At 33.3% G+C, this 19,630-nt stretch overlaps 1 long non-coding RNA gene across 1 annotated transcript; it reads left to right on the top strand.

Annotated features, from left to right (window-relative positions):
* The first annotated feature begins 7,144 nt into the window (after positions 1-7,144).
* Positions 7,145-14,546, top strand: LOC130827104 (uncharacterized). The gene is made up of 5 exons (XR_009047159.1): positions 7,145-7,403; positions 7,497-7,540; positions 9,393-12,184; positions 12,278-12,321; positions 14,194-14,546. It is a non-coding gene; the product is annotated as an uncharacterized LOC130827104 (long non-coding RNA).
* The last annotated feature ends 5,084 nt before the right edge of the window (positions 14,547-19,630 follow it).

Below are 19,630 nucleotides of genomic sequence, written 5' to 3'. Positions count from 1 at the left end.
GTCGAGTACCTTACCCACTAAAATAATTAAGTCTCGGGTAGGGTTAACAAAAGTAGGATTTCATTTCTTCAAACAAGAAACCCCCTCTCTCTCCTCTGCAGTACCCCATCTCCTCACGATTCCTTATCTCTCCCAAAACCAACATTGGTTCTTCATCTTCTCCTAATTTAAATTGAATTAAACACAACCATACAATCTGCTTCTTTCTCCACCACTTAACCATCAATCTGACCTCCGCCATTCTCCCTTACCAAACTCCTCAACGAAGCTCGATTTTTTGCCACCACCACCATAATCTTCTTCCTCGACCTCGACTTCTTCCTAAATCAACAATTCCAACATGACCCCATTTGACCATAGGCGGAGATGAGGGCACGCCGCGATGGCAACAATGGAGGGAGCGACAATGATAATGGTTTATAATTTAGGGATTGAGCACATAATTTGGAGGAATTAAATTGTAATCTTATAATTTAGCACACTTGTCCGCACCCGCGGCTTGCTATGGCAGCGCGCCCTCTCCCCTTTTGCATCTCCTTTCCTTAGAATAAGCAACTCTAACAACTTCGGCTCTGCTTAGCAATTCCAATTCTGTTCACGAGTGCTAGGAGCTATCAAAGCGAACAAATAAAGGGTAAAAAGCAAAAGAAAAGATAAAAGAAAAGCAAAAACACGAGAAAGAGCAAAAGTAACTAAACTAAAGGTAAAAACGATAAGAAGAGGTACAAACAAGTGACAAATAAGGGGAATTCACTAGTGAAAAAGGGTGAAATGGGGGCGTAAACGCCACTCATCAGCCAACAAACTTCAAGCCCATTTTATCTTATTCCAATTATCTTTTAATTTTGGGGCCACGTTAGGCATCTAACAGCAATTATGAAACTCAGCCATACTGCCTTGAATTTTAAGAGCCAATTTCCACATTTTTTATCATTTTTTAAGCCCACTCTTTAAATCCAATTTTTTTCCTTTCTCAATTTTTAGAGATCAGGTGGTCGCTGAGAAACAAGTGCAATATAATCCACCTTAAGGACAACGTGGAAGTTTTAGGGGCCGATAATGTATTAGACTAACCTTAGAAGGGGCAATTTGGGAAATCTAGTATTATTAGGTTAATAATCTTTATCCTTAGTATAAATAAAGAGAAGGAAGAATGAAGAAGGTACGCATGAGTGAATCCTTTAGAGTTAGTGACTCACTAATTAGAGAGTTGCGACCTCTAACTCACTAATTAGAGAGTTATGACCTCTAACTCACTAATTAGAGAGTTGTGACCCCTACTCACTAATTAGAGTTGTGACCTCTAACTCACTAATTAGAGAGTACAAAGTTGTGACCTCTTACTCACTAATTAGAGAGTTGTGACCTCACCTCACTAATTAGCGAGTTGTGACATGAAATTAGAGAGTTATGACCTCTGTTACATGGACTTGGCAAAAATCGTCACTTACTCGTGTCGACACGACACCGACTCGGATACAAAATCCAGCTACGGCCCGCCTGAATGAACTTAGACACAGGATTTTTTGTAACACCCTAGAAATTCCTTTTCTTTAAATACCTGTTTTGCCCTTTTTAAAATACGAAATAGGAAAATCTAAGACATTACCGCCACCGTGAAAACGGCTAAGGAAAATATCGAAGACACACAGCGGAAGACTACTTTTTAAAAACCATTTAAAACAAGTCAACTTTTAAAAATTCAAACGAAATCAAACAAAGTCAAACAAAGTCATCCTATAACTTGGAACCATCGTAGGCCCTTAAAACCAAATAAATGTTAAAACCTTTGCGTTAGTCTCATGAGTATAATAAAATAAATAACAATCAAAACAATTAAACACATCACATTCCTATAGGAACTAAGCATGATTCACTCTTCACTCATCCCCATCATGCAAATGCTTCATCACTTGAAAAGCTCCTCTCTACTTGTCCCCATTACTCGCCATTCAGAATGGGTCGTCGTAGGGCCAAGCTAAAGACAAGGCCAAACTAACATGCAAACACACAATCAGCAATGCTGAGTACATAAGCGTAATAAAACACACTACATGCTTTCATCCTATCAACACACAACTTACCTTGTTGCACCTGTTCACAAGCATACAAGACACTCAACACCTAGACAAATACTAATGTTCATTTAATCTGATTACGCATCGAACGGGTTTCCAACCAACTACCTGCCTCAATAAATTGAGGTAAACTACACCGAGAGCTAACTGGATAGGCAAATATCACATGAAGTGACTGGACGTCCTGCGCATAATAAATAATAAAAAGGAAATTACACTGTCCTGTACTCCCAGTAAAAGTTATGGTCAAATATAAATTCGTATAATATATTCCAAACCAAATTAAACATTTAAACATGCTCTCTAACATGACAATAATAAAAGTGTGGTTCATATCCAACATGTCAATATAATTAATTCTAATCACCAACTGATCATGAACAATTCATACATCACAATCACTCACCAACATCAATCCAATCAACACATTCCTTCCAACACCTATCATGATACTACTTGGAATTAATTAAACAAAGCCTAGCATGCTTTCATACAGTTAAGCATTATCAAGTACGCGAACCTACCTTGAATATGATCTCAGAATCGTCACGACTAATTAAAATCACTCACTTGGAAGTCTCCTACAAACCAAAATTATAAAGAAGTATTAATACCTCTCCAACACAAATTTTCAGCAATATATACCCTCTTTAAATCACTCATAAACCCTCTAAAATAATCTGAAATTCTATTTAAAACCCTTACTTTTATTCCCAATTAATGGGTAATTAAAAATCCTTTCAAGAACCCTAGTTATAGCCATAAAAATTCCAGGTTTGTTAAACCATGAAAATTGATGTAATTATGTTTAAAAACATTAAATTTCAATAGTTTAAACAACCCACAATCCAATTCCATCAATATTCATTAATTTAGAAACCTAGGGTTTACAATTTAGGGCTTTTTAATTAAAAACTAAATCTGAAAATTTATATTAAATCATTAACCTTTGTTAACAATCAAAAACTGCTCGAAAATCATATTTAGAGGCTGAATTTTGCCATGAGAGGGTAATGCACACTACCAAAGGTGGTGAATTTTGATTAAAACGTTGTTTACACACGAAAAACACTATTTTTTTTGTAAAAATCGGACGAGTTAGAATCTTAACTTGATTAAAATGTGATTAAAAATAAAGGGGAAGGGGAAAAATTAAGGAGAAAAGGTAATAAGAGGAGAGAGAGAATTTCCCTTTTGGTGCACGCCACCCTAGGCATATGATGGGTATTTATACCCCTTCTCAATATCCCTCCTTATTTAAAATTCCATTACTATTCTTAATGATCCCTTTCCTAATCAAACTTGTAGTTTTGACTTTCCATAAAAACCATTGACTTTAAAAATTATCTTTTATGAAATGATATGCCCCAATATCTTTAAATCATGAAATAAAATATTTTCAAGATTATTTAATTATTAAAATATACTTTTTATCAAAATCATTCTTTTTAAGTTCATGAAAATCGTAAATAATTCATTTAAAATTATTTAAATACTTTAGGAAATACTCTATTTAAATTAGAAATACGTATAAAATACGGGGTATTCCAGTTTTAATTGACAACTTGAGCTTCAAGTTCTTGAAGCATCAAAAATGGCAGAGAGTGAAGCAGCTTGAAGATGAAGACCGTTCAAATTTTATAAGAGAAAAGAGGGGGTATAGGAGAGAGGAATAAAAATATTATGGCCGAAATTAAATGTTTGACAAATTGACACTAGACCCCAAATAACTTTTTTTTTCTTTTTTTTATTGTGTGGACCCACACTCCGATATCTCATTTCAAATTTCTATTTTTAATGTAGTCTTATTGTAATACTTGTATTCCTTGTGTCGGATTACACTACAAAGTAATATATCATATAAGTAAGAGTATTTCATTTTTAGTTAACTAATTAAATATGTTTTGTTAAATTTCCTTCACTAAAAAAATTAAAATTATAAGTTATTATACATTAATGTCATCTCCCCATACCCGTATCCAAAACTCGTCCCCGTGTCCTAAAATTTCGAGATTAATGTGTCAGACACTAAAACTCGTCCCCTTGTCCTAAAATTTCGAGATTAATGTGTCCGACAAGGATCCGTACCAGTGTCAGATCCTTCTATCTGAGTCCATGTAACAATTAGAGAGTTGTGACCCGGAGTCACTAATTAGGGAGTTGTAACCTCGAGTCACTAATTAGGGAATTGTGACCCCGAGTCACTAATTAGGGAGTTGTGACCCCGAGTCACTAATTAGAGATTTGTAGGCTAAACCTACTAACTTCTATAAATAAAAAAACCATTAGCAAGTTTTATATAATATCAAACTTTAATCATTATTGGGAGATAGAATCAAAAATAAGGTTATTCGCAAGAAGGTAGGTGTAGCAGGCATTGCAGACAAACTAAGGAAGAATCTTTTGCGTTGGTTTGCGCAGGTAAGACAGAGACCAGAGGGTGCACTGGTAAGAAAAGTGGAGGAATAGGATCGTGGAGGAGTTAAACGAGGAAGAGGGAGACCGAAAATGACTTGGTTGGAAGGAGTTAGGAAGGATATGAAGTATTTGAATTTACATGAGGAGGAGGCATTGGATCGTAAGGGATGGAGGAGGAAGATCTGTGTTGATGATTACATGGAATAATCAAATTTGGTTCATGTAGCCAACCCCACTTATGGGATTAAGGCTTTGATTGATTGATTGAATCTTTACTCAATTACATCATTAAAGCAGAAATACCAAGTCAAATTATCAATCTATAAAAAGATTAGAGTGGAAATTCAAGCCTTAATGCCTAACTTCTTAGTCAGGATGTAACCCCCTTTTGCTAGAAAATAAATGAGACCTATATAGAGCTCCATGGCTATCACTAGATATGAAGAATATCCTAGAAAAAAGGGGAAAACTTCTTATACCTAGTTTTCTTATGGGATTTAGCAAGGGTTGATTTTTCCTTGCACATCAAGCATTTTTATGCCATTAACGGATATTTCTTTTCAGGTATTTATGCTGGCACTAATTTCCATAGTAGGCGTCCTATGTGGGAAGATCTTCATGCATTATTTGATTGTATGTCAGTAATAAAGATTTTACTTAAATCTTGATCATAAGTTTGGTGGTATTCTGATAAAAGCTCATTGATGTATTACCTTTGCTTCATGTACTCTAATATAAATAGGGTTTTAGTTGATGTGGAATTTTAAAATTAAATAAATTAAATTCACTTTGATAAATCTTGGCCTCACACTAATGTCACTAATCTTCTTAGGGCCTCTTAGGACCATTGCCGTATCCTTCCCTCTCTTCTAAAATCTTTCAAATTAAAACCTTAACTCCTTCCACTCTTTGGTGTCCTATAGTTAGGCCTCCTCCACCAACCCTTTCTACATCAAATTATCCAATTTGGGTTCTAATATCTCTCAATGAGCTAAAGACTTTTCTTCAAACATCTTTCCAAAAAAGGAAGAGGTTGATTACTAGAATACAATATCTTTGAAAGCTAAAATAAACTGCCTCCAAACCACATTGAATTCCGAAGAATCAATATCTTTGGGATTGGAGGAGTCTATATCTCAATTTTATCCCAAAGGAGCTTTATTAGTTGGAAAGTTGCATGCAAGAGGGGAGATGAAAACTCAAAATTGTTCACTTTAAAATCATCTAAAGTTGATTCACCTATCTAAAATAGGTGAATCCTTCTTAACTACCTCCTCCACCCTATTCACCTCTAAATTGTAAAATAAGCTCCAAAATTTTCGATTAAAATTTCTTTTAGGCCCTTCTAGGGCTAACTTTTTCATAGGCCCTTTCAAAGGCCTTGGCTAGGATGGTTTCCATAGTTTTATTCTAAAAAATAAAAAAAAAAATAAATAAAACTAGAACACCAATAAGGAGGACCTATAAGATCACCCTTCTCCATTATCAAACTCATTTTTTTTTTAAAAAAAAGTTTTCTTACACCATCAATCAATTCAAAGCAAATAGTCTTTGCACTTCCATTTAAAAGATCATCTCCAAAATTCTTGCCTACACAGCTTAGTAATTATGGTGTGGCCTCTAAAATCCATCATTCATTAAAAATAAGAAGGGGAAGAAAGGTTAAATGCCATAAAAATTGGCCTTGAGAAGGCATATGATTGCCTTAAATAGGACTTTATGCACAAAGCCTTGTGTCATAATCATCAAGAAGAAAGCTTAGTCAAGACTAATAAATATAGAAAAAGAGGAACAACTTTCATAACTGTCCACTAACAAGCTGTTTCAGAACCAACCATAACTTAACTAAAACCGTGAAACAAATTTTGGCATTTAAGACTTGTTCACATACCCTAAAGGTTGGAAATTCATTCTCAAATCCTATTGCCTATATGAATAAATGACTGCTGAATATGTTAAATTTCTATACAAACCAAAACTTTCTCCTTATAATTCTATTAAAACTTAAGACCTTTTCAATTGTTGAAGATAGAAGTTTTGGGACCTACAAGCATGTTGCTCATGATTAATGTAAAATTTTCACTACAACTGTTGATGAATTAGCCAAAACCACATGGGTTCAGTTAATATAATACAAGCCAAGGTTATGTTAACATAAGTTGTGAAAACAGCTAAAGCAAAAGAGATAGGAAATATAAAAGTTTTTTCTAGCCAAAAGCCTTATATATCAAATTAGAACAGTATGTGAAATAGGCTACATTTAATAAAGTTTAATTATAAGTGATTAAGCTGATTGAGGTTATTAAGTATGTTAATTCGAGTAATAATATTATTATTTTGATAATCTTGACTCGAGTATTTCATTTGTTAACATTTTCAAGAAAGAGGTATATTTTATTTAATGTATAAGATTCGTACAAAGAATACTTCGATAAAAGTGTATTTTGATTATATTTATTAATTGATTACTATCTTATCTTTATAAAAATAAATTTAAATAAAGTATTGAAAAATAAATTCCTAAATGTAATCTTTATTTATACTACCAATTACTTATTTCATAAATCGTCTATTGTACCCTTACAGCATGTCTTATATAAAATTGTATTACGACGAGACGACTTTAATAGAATTTAATAGTTCAAAGCTAAAAATAAAACCATTTTACCACAAACTAACCGACATACCCTTACTCCCTCATATTAAAACAACACCAAATCAGTACACCTTACACCCCTTCCCCATTTCTTTCTTCATCCTCATCTTTTATTCCTTCAATCTCTCAACACTGCCTCCTTCCCTCTTCTCTCACGTTCCACTCCCCTCACCCACAGCGGCGGCACAACCAAGCTCAGCCACGAGCTCCACCACCAACAGCAACTACTTCTCCTCCTTCCTTTATTGTTGGTAACCACTTTTCCTTCTTTTGTTGTTTTGTTTTCAAATTTAAATGTTAGGATTTTGTAAATTGATTTGGGAATTTTGTGACTCAAATTGAAGTTCATCAAGATTGAAAGTTGAAGGGTCCTTCAATGGTGATTGAGGTAATCCACAAACTACTCTATTTAAGTATTAATTGAATGTTTTAAAGTAGTTTGGTATGTGGATTCAATTTGGGTATGAACTTGAATTTAATTAGAGTATATGAGTTTAATTAGTAATTGAGTTGTGTTTAGTATTGATTAGAATTGGTTATGTGGGTTATATGGTTTCTAGTATAAAAATTTAGTATTGGATATTGAAATTTCAGCTCAAAAACTGAGCATTCTGTTTTGGCCATTTTCGAGTTAGTTGTGATTGTTTTTGGGTTCTTATGTCTGCTTGAGATTTGTAGAGCTTTGAGTCGCGGTCGTGTGGGCACTTGAATCGCCTCGAGATGATTTTGTATGAGGAAGTTATGTTCAAAATACTAGTAGACTGTCATAAAATCGACAATGAGGTTCCGTTTGTTCTGTCCGAATTTGTATTGCTGTTTTTGAAATAGTTAGAGTCGTTTTGGGGTTGTGGTGTCTTCATGAGATTTGTAGAGCTTCGAGTCGCGATCACGTGGGCACTTGAATCGCTCCAAAATGAGTTTGTGTAGAGTTATGTTCAAAACAATGACATACCAGCAAGCTGTCATGAAATCAATGAGAACCTTCTGTTTTGGTTATTTTGGGATAGTTTTGATTGTTTTTGGGTTCTGTTGTCTGCATGATATTTGTAGAGCTTCGAGTCGCGATCACGTAGGCACTTGAATCACCCCAAGATGAGTTCGTATGAGAGAGTTATGATCAAATTACTAACAAGTGTCCTGTTATGGTACTAAAATGGAATTTATTATGTGGAATTAGGAAGTATAAATTAAATTAGAGGTTTAAGGTTATTTATTGAGTAATTGAGATTAACTTAGGTTTATTGTTTTCTCTTTATGGATTGGTATTGTTGGGTTATGGATCTTAATTGAATAATATGAGTGTTTGGTTCAAGTATAAATTTGGGAACATATGAATTGATTGGTATTTTAATTAGTGACTGTTATTCATGGTGTAGGAAGGTAATCCACAAGCAAACTACTATCCTATCTTTTAAAATTAAATTCAAGTATTTGAATGTTCATACGTTTTTATATATGAGCTTTTAAATATTGTATTTATTTAATGAGATTACAAAAGCATGTTTTGTATGTTACTAATTTATAAAATACGAGTCTTGAAATATTGTATTATGAAAAGGAGGTATGATTGTTGATTTCAAAGAAAATCAATTGAATTATTGTTTTGTGTTATATTGAAATGTTCGACATTGAAAAATGTCCGTTTTTGGGAATTGGCAACGGATATTTATATTCGGATTATTGTGAAATCCTATAGCTTGATAATAGGTAATGGTTATTCGGATCGGTCTCGAGCCCCCGATCCCGTTTCGTTCTTGCAAGAACCGTATTTTCGGTGATGACGATCACCCGTGTTCTCAGGATTTAGATCAAGCCTACTTCCTGACGGTCCATATATTCCCACGTTTTAAAGTGCTGTGAAATTTATTGATTTAATATGAGTTTTGAATAAATACGTTTGGTACATAAAGTTTTGTTTGTTTCGCAAATGATATCATATTTGTCATTTGCCGTATTGTTTGGCTATTGACTTGAAAAGTAGTAGCCGCCTTTTGATTTACGCTATTAACTTGTAAAGTTATAGCCGCGTTTTGATTTGTTATGAACTAAAGGTTCATAACCGTATTTATGTCGATACCAAACGGACTTTTGAAAGAGTTTTGATTTGGATAAAATATTGATTATAAATGATTACCAAGTGAAAAAGTAATTTGATTGGAAATGTTTGTTAATGACTTGTATACAAATGTAGTAGTTTGTTGGATTACTCAACAATGCAATTGTTGACAGTTTTTTTTTAGGACCTATCTCTTACAGGGGATAGATCCACTTTCAGGTTGCCATCTTTAGTGCGGATGGATGTGCTGCTCGTTTATGTGTCATGTGTTGCGATTGCGAGGACATCGTTTTCGGAAGGTTAACTTATAATGATATTTTGACAAACCATGTCTTTTAATAAAAAAAATAGATATTTTATAATGTATTAATTTAGTTTATAACTGGGTTGTAAGTAATTGTATTACAGTTATGTAAAGTTTTTAAATACTCTGATATTGGTTGCTGTGGTTATCGAACCACAGGTCGGATTCAGCCCAGACTTCTATAAGTCTTCCGCTGTGCTTTGTAGACAATAATAATATATTGTTTACGCTGGTTTGGGCTGTTTCAATTGGTATCAGAGCTTGGTTGTTTCTGGAGTACTCGAATCCTCATATTCGAGTACAAAACTTTAAAAAGGAAAAAAAAAAAAAAAAAAAAGAAAATTCGAAAATTCGAGAGAGTGCGGTAGTCGTGTCTTAGGGTATATCTTTTGAGAATCAAATGGTATTAATGTGACTATGTGTTATATGTGTGATGTGTAGCGTTTTTATGGGCTAAGGAAATCTTGAAGTTTCTTTACGTGTTGTGAATCCTTTTTTAGTAAGAATCATGCCGAAGGTCAAGAGTTAAGTCCGAATTATGAATTTAGAACTTTGAAGTTTGGTGAAAGGAGTTTTAAAGGATATTAAAGTTAATCTAGGAATTTTTCGTTTGAATCTTGATTGGTGGATTTACTTGATTTTATGTGAAATATTGTGTGATTATTTACATGTCATGTTTAAAAAAAAATAGTTGTTTTTAAAAGATCTCAAAATTTCAACTTGATATATATATATATACTCGAGTCAAGTATTCTTGAAATTGTTTTACAAAAGATATTATATTTACTCGGATAACTGGCAAAAGGAGTTGAGGACCAAACTTATCGAGAGTTGCGATGATATTGTGCAAGAATGATTCGATGCAAAGAGTTTAAAAGAAACATTTTGGGAATATTGAAAGTTATGCGTTAATTGTGTGTTAAGACTGAAAATCTATAAAGGAATAAAGAATGTAGAAAAAGTATTTGTGACATGTTCAATTATGGGATGAGATATTTTAATTAAAGAAAGTTTCGAAAGGAAGCAAATGTTAATGCAATTAATAGTAACTTAAAGTTATGTTGTAGTAAGTTTGATTGAATGGCCTATACGTATTGAGGATATGATTGAGAAAGCTTTCAACAGTTTTTAATGAATGAATGATAACTTTGGGACTCTATAAAGGTTTTATTGATGATAAAATGTGAATTAAGGAAAAAGTGATCAATTGGAAGTTTAAAGAATACTTAAATTGTGAGAACTTTGACTTTGTAAGTGAGGAAATGTTTGATTATTAAAGGTTAAAGAAAAAAATTTGGGATTGTATCAAACTATTAATGGTAAAACGTGAGTATAATAGGATAATGGTTTAGAAAAAATAAATAATACGAAATTGAATGTCAAAAGGTTATTGAAGTTATTTCGGATGAATTTGTTATGGAATTTGAAGTTTTAAGCGTTAAATGAAGAGTATGGTTATAAATGTTATAATTCGAAGTAAGTTGACAATGATCGAGTTTTTAGTTATTAAAAGTTGATAGAAAAATGATTGTGGATATCTTTAATGAATACGAGATTCAATAAATAACTTTAGGTATTCATCTCAAAGTATCTCGGGAGTTATAAGAGTTTTAATAAGAAATTTAATTGTAATTGGGAAACAACAAGTAAGTTGATGATTCAATATCTCAAAGGTTGAAATGACAAAATATGTAATTAAAGGTATAAAAGATTTTGAAATAAGGTGGTTGATTTAAAGTACATGTGAACGATCACGTAAAGTAAATCGAGGTTGAAGTTTCAAATTTAAAGGTTTGAAGTAATTCAATTGAGGTTAGTTGTGTTACCAATATGTAATTCATCTCATATGATCGAAAATTTATAGATATAGTAAGTCTTGAATCAAAGCTAGGGAGTAACTAAAGTTTATTTGGTTCTCATTTCACGAAATTTGAGTTATATGTTATGACTAAGGATGATCAGAAGTGTATGTATAATTTCGGGGACGAAATTATTTTAAGTTGGGGAGAATGAAATAGGCTACATTTAATAAAGCTTAATTATAAGTGATTAAGCTGATTGAGGTTATTAAGTATGTTAATTCGAGTAATAATATTATTATTTTGATAATCTTGACTCGAGTATTTCATTTGTTAACATTTTCAAGAAAGAGGTATATTTTATTTAATGTATAAGATTCGTACAAAGAATACTTCGATAAAAGTGTATTTTGATTATATTTATTAATTGATTACTATCTTATCTTTATAAAAATAAATTTAAATAAAGTATTGAAAAATAAATTCCTAAATGTAATCTTTATTTATACTACCAATTACTTATTTCATAAATCGTCTATTGTACCCTTACAGCATGTCTTATATAAAATTGTCTTACGACGAGACAACTTTAATAGAATTTAATAGGTCAAAGCTAAAAATAAAACCATTTTACCACAAACTAACCGACATACCCTTACTCCCTCATATTAAAACAACACCAAATCAGTACACCTTACACCCCTTCCCCATTTCTTTCTTCATCCTCATCTTTTATTCCTTCAATCTCTCAACACTGCCTCCTTCCCTCTTCTCTCACGTTCCACTCCCCTCACCCACAGCGGCGGCACAACCAAGCTCAGCCACGAGCTCCACCACCAACAGCAACTACTTCTCCTCCTTCCTTTATTGTTGGTAACCACTTTTCCTTCTTTTGTTGTTTTGTTTTCAAATTTAAATGTTAGGATTTTGTAAATTGATTTGGGAATTTTGTGACTCAAATTGAAGTTCATCAAGATTGAAAGTTGAAGGGTCCTTCAATGGTGATTGAGGTAATCCACAAACTACTCTATTTAAGTATTAATTGAATGTTTTAAAGTAGTTTGGTATGTGGATTCAATTTGGTATGTGGATTCAATTTGGGTATGAACTTGAATTTAATTAGAGTATATGAGTTTAATTAGTAATTTAGTTGTGTTTAGTATTGATTAGAATTGGTTATGTGGGTTATATGGTTTCTAGTATAAAAATTTAGTATTGGATATTGAAATTTCAGCTCAAAAACTGAGCATTCTGTTTTGGCCATTTTCGAGTTAGTTGTGATTGTTTTTGGGTTCTTATGTCTGCTTGAGATTTGTAGAGCTTTGAGTCGCGGTCGTGTGGGCACTTGAATCGCCTCGAGATGATTTCGTATGAGGAAGTTATGTTCAAAATACTAGTAGACTGTCATAAAATCGACAATGAGGTTCCGTTTGTTCTGTCCGAATTTGTATTGCTGTTTTTGAAATAGAGTCGTTTTGGGGTTGTGGTGTCTTCATGAGATTTGTAGAGCTTCGAGTCGCGAACACGTGGGCACTTGAATCGCTCCAAAATGAGTTTGTGTGAGAGAGTTATGTTCAAAACAATGACATACCAGCAAGCTGTCATGAAATCAATGAGAACCTTCTGTTTTGGTTATTTTGGGATAGTTTTGATTGTTTTTGGGTTCTGTTGTCTGCATGATATTTGTAGAGCTTCGAGTCGCGATCACGTAGGCACTTGAATCACCCCAAGATGAGTTCGTATGAGAGAGTTATGATCAAATTACTAACAAGTGTACTGTTATGGTACTAAAATGGAATTTATTATGTGGAATTAGGAAGTATAAATTAAATTGGAGGTTTAAGGTTATTTATTGAGTAATTGAGATTAACTTAGGTTTATTGTTTTCCCTTTATGGATTGGTATTGTTGGGTTATGGATCTTAATTGAATAATATGAGTGTTTGGTTCAAGTATAAATTTGGGAACATATGAATTGATTGGTATTTTAATTAGTGACTGTTATTCATGGTGTAGGAAGGTAATCCACAAGCAAACTACTATCCTATCTTTTAAAATTAAATTCAAGTATTTGAATGTTCAAATGTTTTTATATATGAGCTTTTAAATATTGTATTTATTTAATGAGATTACAAAAGCATGTTTTGTATGTTACTAATTTATAAAATACGAGTCTTGAAATATTGTATTATGAAAAGGAGGTATGATTGTTGATTTCAAAGAAAATCAATTGAATTATTGTTTTGTGTTATATTGAAATGTTCGACATTGAAAAATGTCCGTTTTTGGGAATTGGCAACGGATATTTATATTCGGATTATTGTGAAATCCTATAGCTTGATAATAGGTAATGGTTATTCGGATCGGTCTCGAGCCCCCGATCCCGTTTCGTTCTTGCAAGAACCGTATTTTCGGTGATGACGATCACCCGTGTTCTCAGGATTTAGATCAAGCCTACTTCCTGACGGTCCATATATTCCCACGTTTTAAAGTGCTGTGAAATTTATTGATTTAATATGAGTTTTGAATAAATACGTTTGGTACATAAAGTTTTGTTTGTTTCGCAAATGATATCATATTTGTCATTTGCCGTATTGTTTGGCTATTGACTTGAAAAGTAGTAGCCGCCTTTTGATTTACGCTATTAACTTGTAAAGTTATAGCCGCGTTTTGATTTGTTATGAACTAAAGGTTCATAACCGTATTTATGTCGATACCAAACGGACTTTTGAAAGAGTTTTGATTTGGATAAAATATTGATTATAAATGATTACCAAGTGAAAAATGAATTTGATTGGAAATGTTTGTTAATGACTTGTATACAAATGTAGTAGTTTGTTGGATTACTCAACAATGTAATTGTTGACAGTTTTTTTTTTTTAGGACCTATCTCTTACAGGGGATAGATCCACTTTCAGGTTGCCATCTTTAGTGCGGATGGATGTGCTGTTCGTTTATGTGTCATGTGTTGCGATTGCGAGGACATCGTTTTCGGAAGGTTAACTTATAATGATATTTTGACAAACCATGTCTTTTAATAAAAAAAAATAGATATTTTATAATGTATTAATTTAGTTTATAACTGGGTTGTAAGTAATTGTATTACAGTTATGTAAAGTTTTTAAATACTCTGATATTGGTTGCTGTGGTTATCGAACCACAGGTCGGATTCAGCCCAGACTTCTATAAGTCTTCCGCTGTGCTTTGTAGACAATAATAATATATTGTTTACGCTGGTTTGGGCTGTTTCAGTATGGTGAGAAGAAAACGTAGAGGGTTATTAAAAACAACTAGAGCTCTTTTTTATTAATGAGCCTTGCAATATTGGGGAATTACATTTTGTGAGTTGGTTTTTACAATTACTGAATGCCCACTGAAAAGCCTTTCTCAACTTTCTCTTTATGAAAAGTTATAGTCATAAAACTCCATTACATTCTTAATTTTAAAGTGCGCAACCGCGCAAGGCGCAAAAAGTCCATGGAGCCTAGGCGCAAGGCAAAGGCGCGTGAAATTTTGTAGGTGAGGCGCACTTTATTCATATAGAAAAGAAATAATAATTTCTATTAAGTAAGTGTAAAAATGAAATTATGATAAAAGGTGAAAGGGCCATGTGATCAATAACAAGAATTCTTCATATCGAATTACATGATATGAGATTTCCCTCTCCACTAGAATTGAAGAAAACCTGCCCATAACAAAGTCTCATGGTATACTTTAGGAAAAATAAGCTTACACAATAGCTATTGATGCTTTAAAACATAAAGCGGAAAATAATTCACAAAGACACAAGAAGCAGCCTAGAAAAGGCGCAAAGGTGCGCGCCTTCTGTAGGTCTTTGAGCCTCAAAGAGCTAAGGCGCCAACCCTCGAGGCTCACTGTGCCTTGCGCCTAAGGCGCGCTTTTTAAAACTAATTTACATTTGAGAATTTTTGGATCCCTTTGTTATGTTTCTAGCCTAAAACACAACAAATGAAAAATTAAACCAAAAGATTAACCATGTATTTTTTTTAGATATAATCATATAGTTATAAAATTAGAAACCACAACCATCACTATATCTATACCTTCTACTTTAATACTTAAATCAGGGGCGATTCTGGGCCGGAGCAAGGTGGTCGACAGAACAGGGCCCTTAAATTTGAGGGGCCCCAAAAGCTAGATATATGTAATTTGGTATAATATTATGAAATTACAGTTTGTGGTTAGGGGAAGTATACTGTGTATACAAGATCTTGGGTTCGAGCCATGCTTGATACGATTTTTTAATTTTTTGAGAGTTGACAGCTAGCATTGAATGTACCATTCCTCTAGAAACCTCCAAATATATTGAGGGGGCGTTTGGTTCGCACAAGGGAATCAGAATGGAATGAGGAAAGGGAATGAAGGAGAAAGGGATGGATTACCCTAATTTAGCCTAGTCGTTTGGTTGTGTTCAGGAAACGGAATGAACTGCTCAATGATTCCCTTTGTGACTGTTTGGTTCAAGTTAAAGAATCAAAATTTGAATTTTTAAATTCTTTTATATTTTTTCCAAAAATAAGTAGTTGTTATATGATAAACTTGAAAAACTTATTTTTTAAAAAAACATAACTCTAAATAATAACAACGTAGCTCGATTAATTACATATAATCACTTGTTTGTAGATCAAAATACATACGAAAAGTGTTCTAGTCCTTTCAAAATCATTCATGGAACCACAACATTAGATCTAAGCATTACTATTTCCTTCAAGAAGACTCTTAACATAAGCACATTTCAAAGCGTCGGGACACTTGAAAATATCAGGAGTTTGTTTGGTTGTGAGGTTAGAATGTTAGCCACTTCAAAAACTTGCTTAGGAGTTAAACCTTCTAAATTAAAAGAGAGTAGTTCCTCTAACACTTTTTCAGTCTGTTCAACTATTTTTTGCTCACGATCATCAGTGCGGGCCATCACATTTGCCATAGTTGAAAGATGAACATTCATGTCTTTCATGAATGCTTGTAAGCTAGCCAATTCATTAGAACTACCTTCACCAGCATTTCCTCTCTTACTTCTTTTAGAAGTTTTTTCAGTCTTCATCTTTTTTCATCAGCATGACCCTACAAAGGTTGTCATACCTTGCAAAACTCGTCATAAACAGCCCGATCCACAGAAATCATTTTTTTTTCATCATCCCAGACGAATCCACTTGTATTTAACATTTGAGAAATAGCCCTAAACTTGGCTACAAGTGTCTTAAGTCGAGAATCAATGTGTGGCAGAGCCTTCAAACCACAACCAGGAAGAGCCTTACCTATGAGCTCCTCTAAGCGAACCATGTAGCCGCTTCTAAATCCATTTTCACACCTCTAGTGAGGATCAACAGCTAACTCTGACAATGCTTCCACAAGAGCCTTATCTTCTTGGGTAGTCTAAAATCGTATGTTTTTTCCCCTTCCACCTCCACTAGCACTACTTTCATCCATCCTCTATAACATTCAATACAAGTAAACAAAATTGAACCATACTGATCATAGTAAACAAAATTGCATGTATATAAAAATGGAATGAACCAAGAAATATTCAATACAAGTAAACAAAGAAATATTCAATACAAGTCCAATCATTGAACATATATTGGGCCATTGTATTTCGAAAATTCGTCCATGGATCGATTACAGCAATGGAGGTTATGTACTCCACATCATCTTCCTCATTATCATCACCATCATTATCATCACTATCATTTTCCCCAAACAAGTCCTCATCATCAAATTCTGCAAGCATGTATCTCTTTACCAAATTATGTAATAAAGCACAAGCAAGTACAATTCGACCATGTGTTTGTAAACTAAACCAAGAAGGACTTCTAAGAATCCCCCATCTTCCCTTGAGTAATCCAAAGCATCTCTCAATCACATCTCTCAATCAAATTGTCTACTAATAGTTTCACCACTTCTATAAAAATGTGCACCCATCATTCTATTTTTCTTATGGTGAGCTAATGTGTATAATAAACCCGCAACCATCTCTTCCAAACATGTGTTTCTTGTTTCATTTAATCCACCAATATCTCTAACCATCTCTAAAAGTACACCAAATGTGTATCGATTTATACGAAGATAGTTCCTACACAAAGTGTCACTTTCTTTAATCATTCTATTCAAGTTGTGCAATCTCATTTTTCTCCTAGTTTTTTTATCAAGCTTAAGATAATGGGAATCGTATATAGTTTTTCTCATCCAGTAGAACATCAAATGTAGCAACACAACACAATTAATCTTAGTAATTATGAACCGAATACAGTCCCAATTTCTCTTCCTTTTTAAAGAAGTATCAATGCTAGCAATTTTCTGTAGAAATGAACATCAATAAGAACATCAAAGAAGTACCAAGTAGCTTGTTTCCATGTATTCTTGAAAACCAAACAAACAGCATACAAAAAAACCCAAATCCAAAAACAAATAGCATACATTATCACAACAACAAATACAAAAGATGAAAACCAAATCCAAAGCAAATCCAAAAACCCAGATTTCAAAACTTTGGTTCAAAAATGCTACTTTCTGATATTCTTTTCACGCGTACAACCCAACATTAAATCCCAAGAACACGAATCTGATTCAACAGAGAATCAACTAGATTGAACAGAAATTGAACAGAGATTGAACAGAAATTCAAAATCAAAAAATGGCGGTACAACAGAGAATCAACAAGAACACGAATCCGATTTCCAATCCATCACAATAGTAGCAGAAATTAGGAAAAGGAGTGAAGAGAAAGGAGATTCAAATCAGCAAGTAACTTACATTTGACAATGGCGGCAGCAAAATCGAGAGTGAGAAAAATGGCGCAGCAGCAGGAGGAAGGACGCGCGAGGAAGAGATGAGAACTTGAGGGTGATGAACGAGGCGCGAGGAATGGAAGGAGATGACAACGATGGCGGCAGTATGCTAGTAGGGTTTGGAGAGGAGAGGTTGCTGAATGAGGGAGGGAATGGAATGGCAAAGTGACGGGGGAGGTGTGGAATGAGGTTTACCATTTGGGTAAACCTAAAACTTAAATGGGGGAAAGGAAATCATTGAAAATGAGAACCAAACAACATCGAAGAGAATGGGGTATTTTCATTCCCTTTCCCTTTCCTTAAGACCCCCAACCAAACGCCCCCTGAATGTATCTACCCTCTAGAAACATCCGCCCAAACCAGCAAACCCATTCTAATTCCCAAAATTCAGATATCTTTCTTCCCAAAATTTTTTCAATCTACCATTCTAATTCCCAAAAAAAACTCTATATCTTCCAAAACTCTATATTTTCTTATTTACTTTTTATTATTATCTTCATTTTCTTCAATTATTCAATTAATTTTCAAATTTTTTCATCTGCCAAAATTATTTTTCCTATATTAATTCATAATTTCAACCGTTAAAATCTTCAATTTTAAGATGAAATTAATTATTAAACCATTGTTAATCTCCCAAATTTTCCTATATATGCATTTTATTCACTCTTTCAATTTTACAAATAAAAAGTAATCTTTAAGATAATCTTTATTCCAAAATTCTTTGCAAGTATTGTGAGTATAGGCTATAGCTAGTAATCGGAAAAAAGTTCATCACAAACCTCTTCGGATTCAACACTGGATACGACTTTTTGTTAAATTTTAATATCTGGGTATGTCGAATTTTTTCCTGTTGTTTAATTTAAGTGCATTTTTCTGATTTTTATTAACTTTTTTTGTTGAATCTTGTGGGTGAGAGCAGAAGTTGAACAATCGACGCTTTTGTCATTGGTGAAGACTTTTGATTCGACGCTTACTGTGTCACACACTGATTGGTCCTCATGGAGGGTAGTTTTAGGTTTGATTGAAATGTTGGCTGAGTCTTGATCCTGTAATTATTGAGCTTGGTCATCGTATTGAGAATGGAATTATTCATCAGAATGAATTGGTACTCTTACTTGCTTCTAAAATCAATGTTCAAATTCTTTTGTGATGTTGGATTCTACACCTGATGACTTTAATTTTAAGGTGTGTCGATAAATGTTCAAATTCTTATAAAGTTAATGATATACCGGTCTAGGACTGTTTTTAAGTGTTAGAAAATGTGTTAATAGCTCATGATCTTGACATAGATGATATCAGGGACAAGGATATGATAATGGAAGTAGCTAATGCTGACAATGACCATAAAGTAGCAAATAATGAGCTTGGTAGTTTTGAATTTTTACTTGCTGTAAACTTTGTTAGTAAACAATTACAATCCCAGGATATGCTAATTGATATTCCATTAGTGAGATTAAAGTACTAATTTCCTTTTTTAAAAATTATATTTCCTCAAAGACAATTTGATGAAATAG

This window comes from Amaranthus tricolor, chromosome 11 (genome assembly GCF_026212465.1).
Source record: "Amaranthus tricolor cultivar Red isolate AtriRed21 chromosome 11, ASM2621246v1, whole genome shotgun sequence".
Lineage (NCBI taxonomy): Eukaryota > Viridiplantae > Streptophyta > Magnoliopsida > Caryophyllales > Amaranthaceae > Amaranthus > Amaranthus tricolor.
The sequence above is the reverse complement of the archived record's forward strand: the minus strand, read 5'-3'. Positions and strand labels throughout refer to the sequence as shown.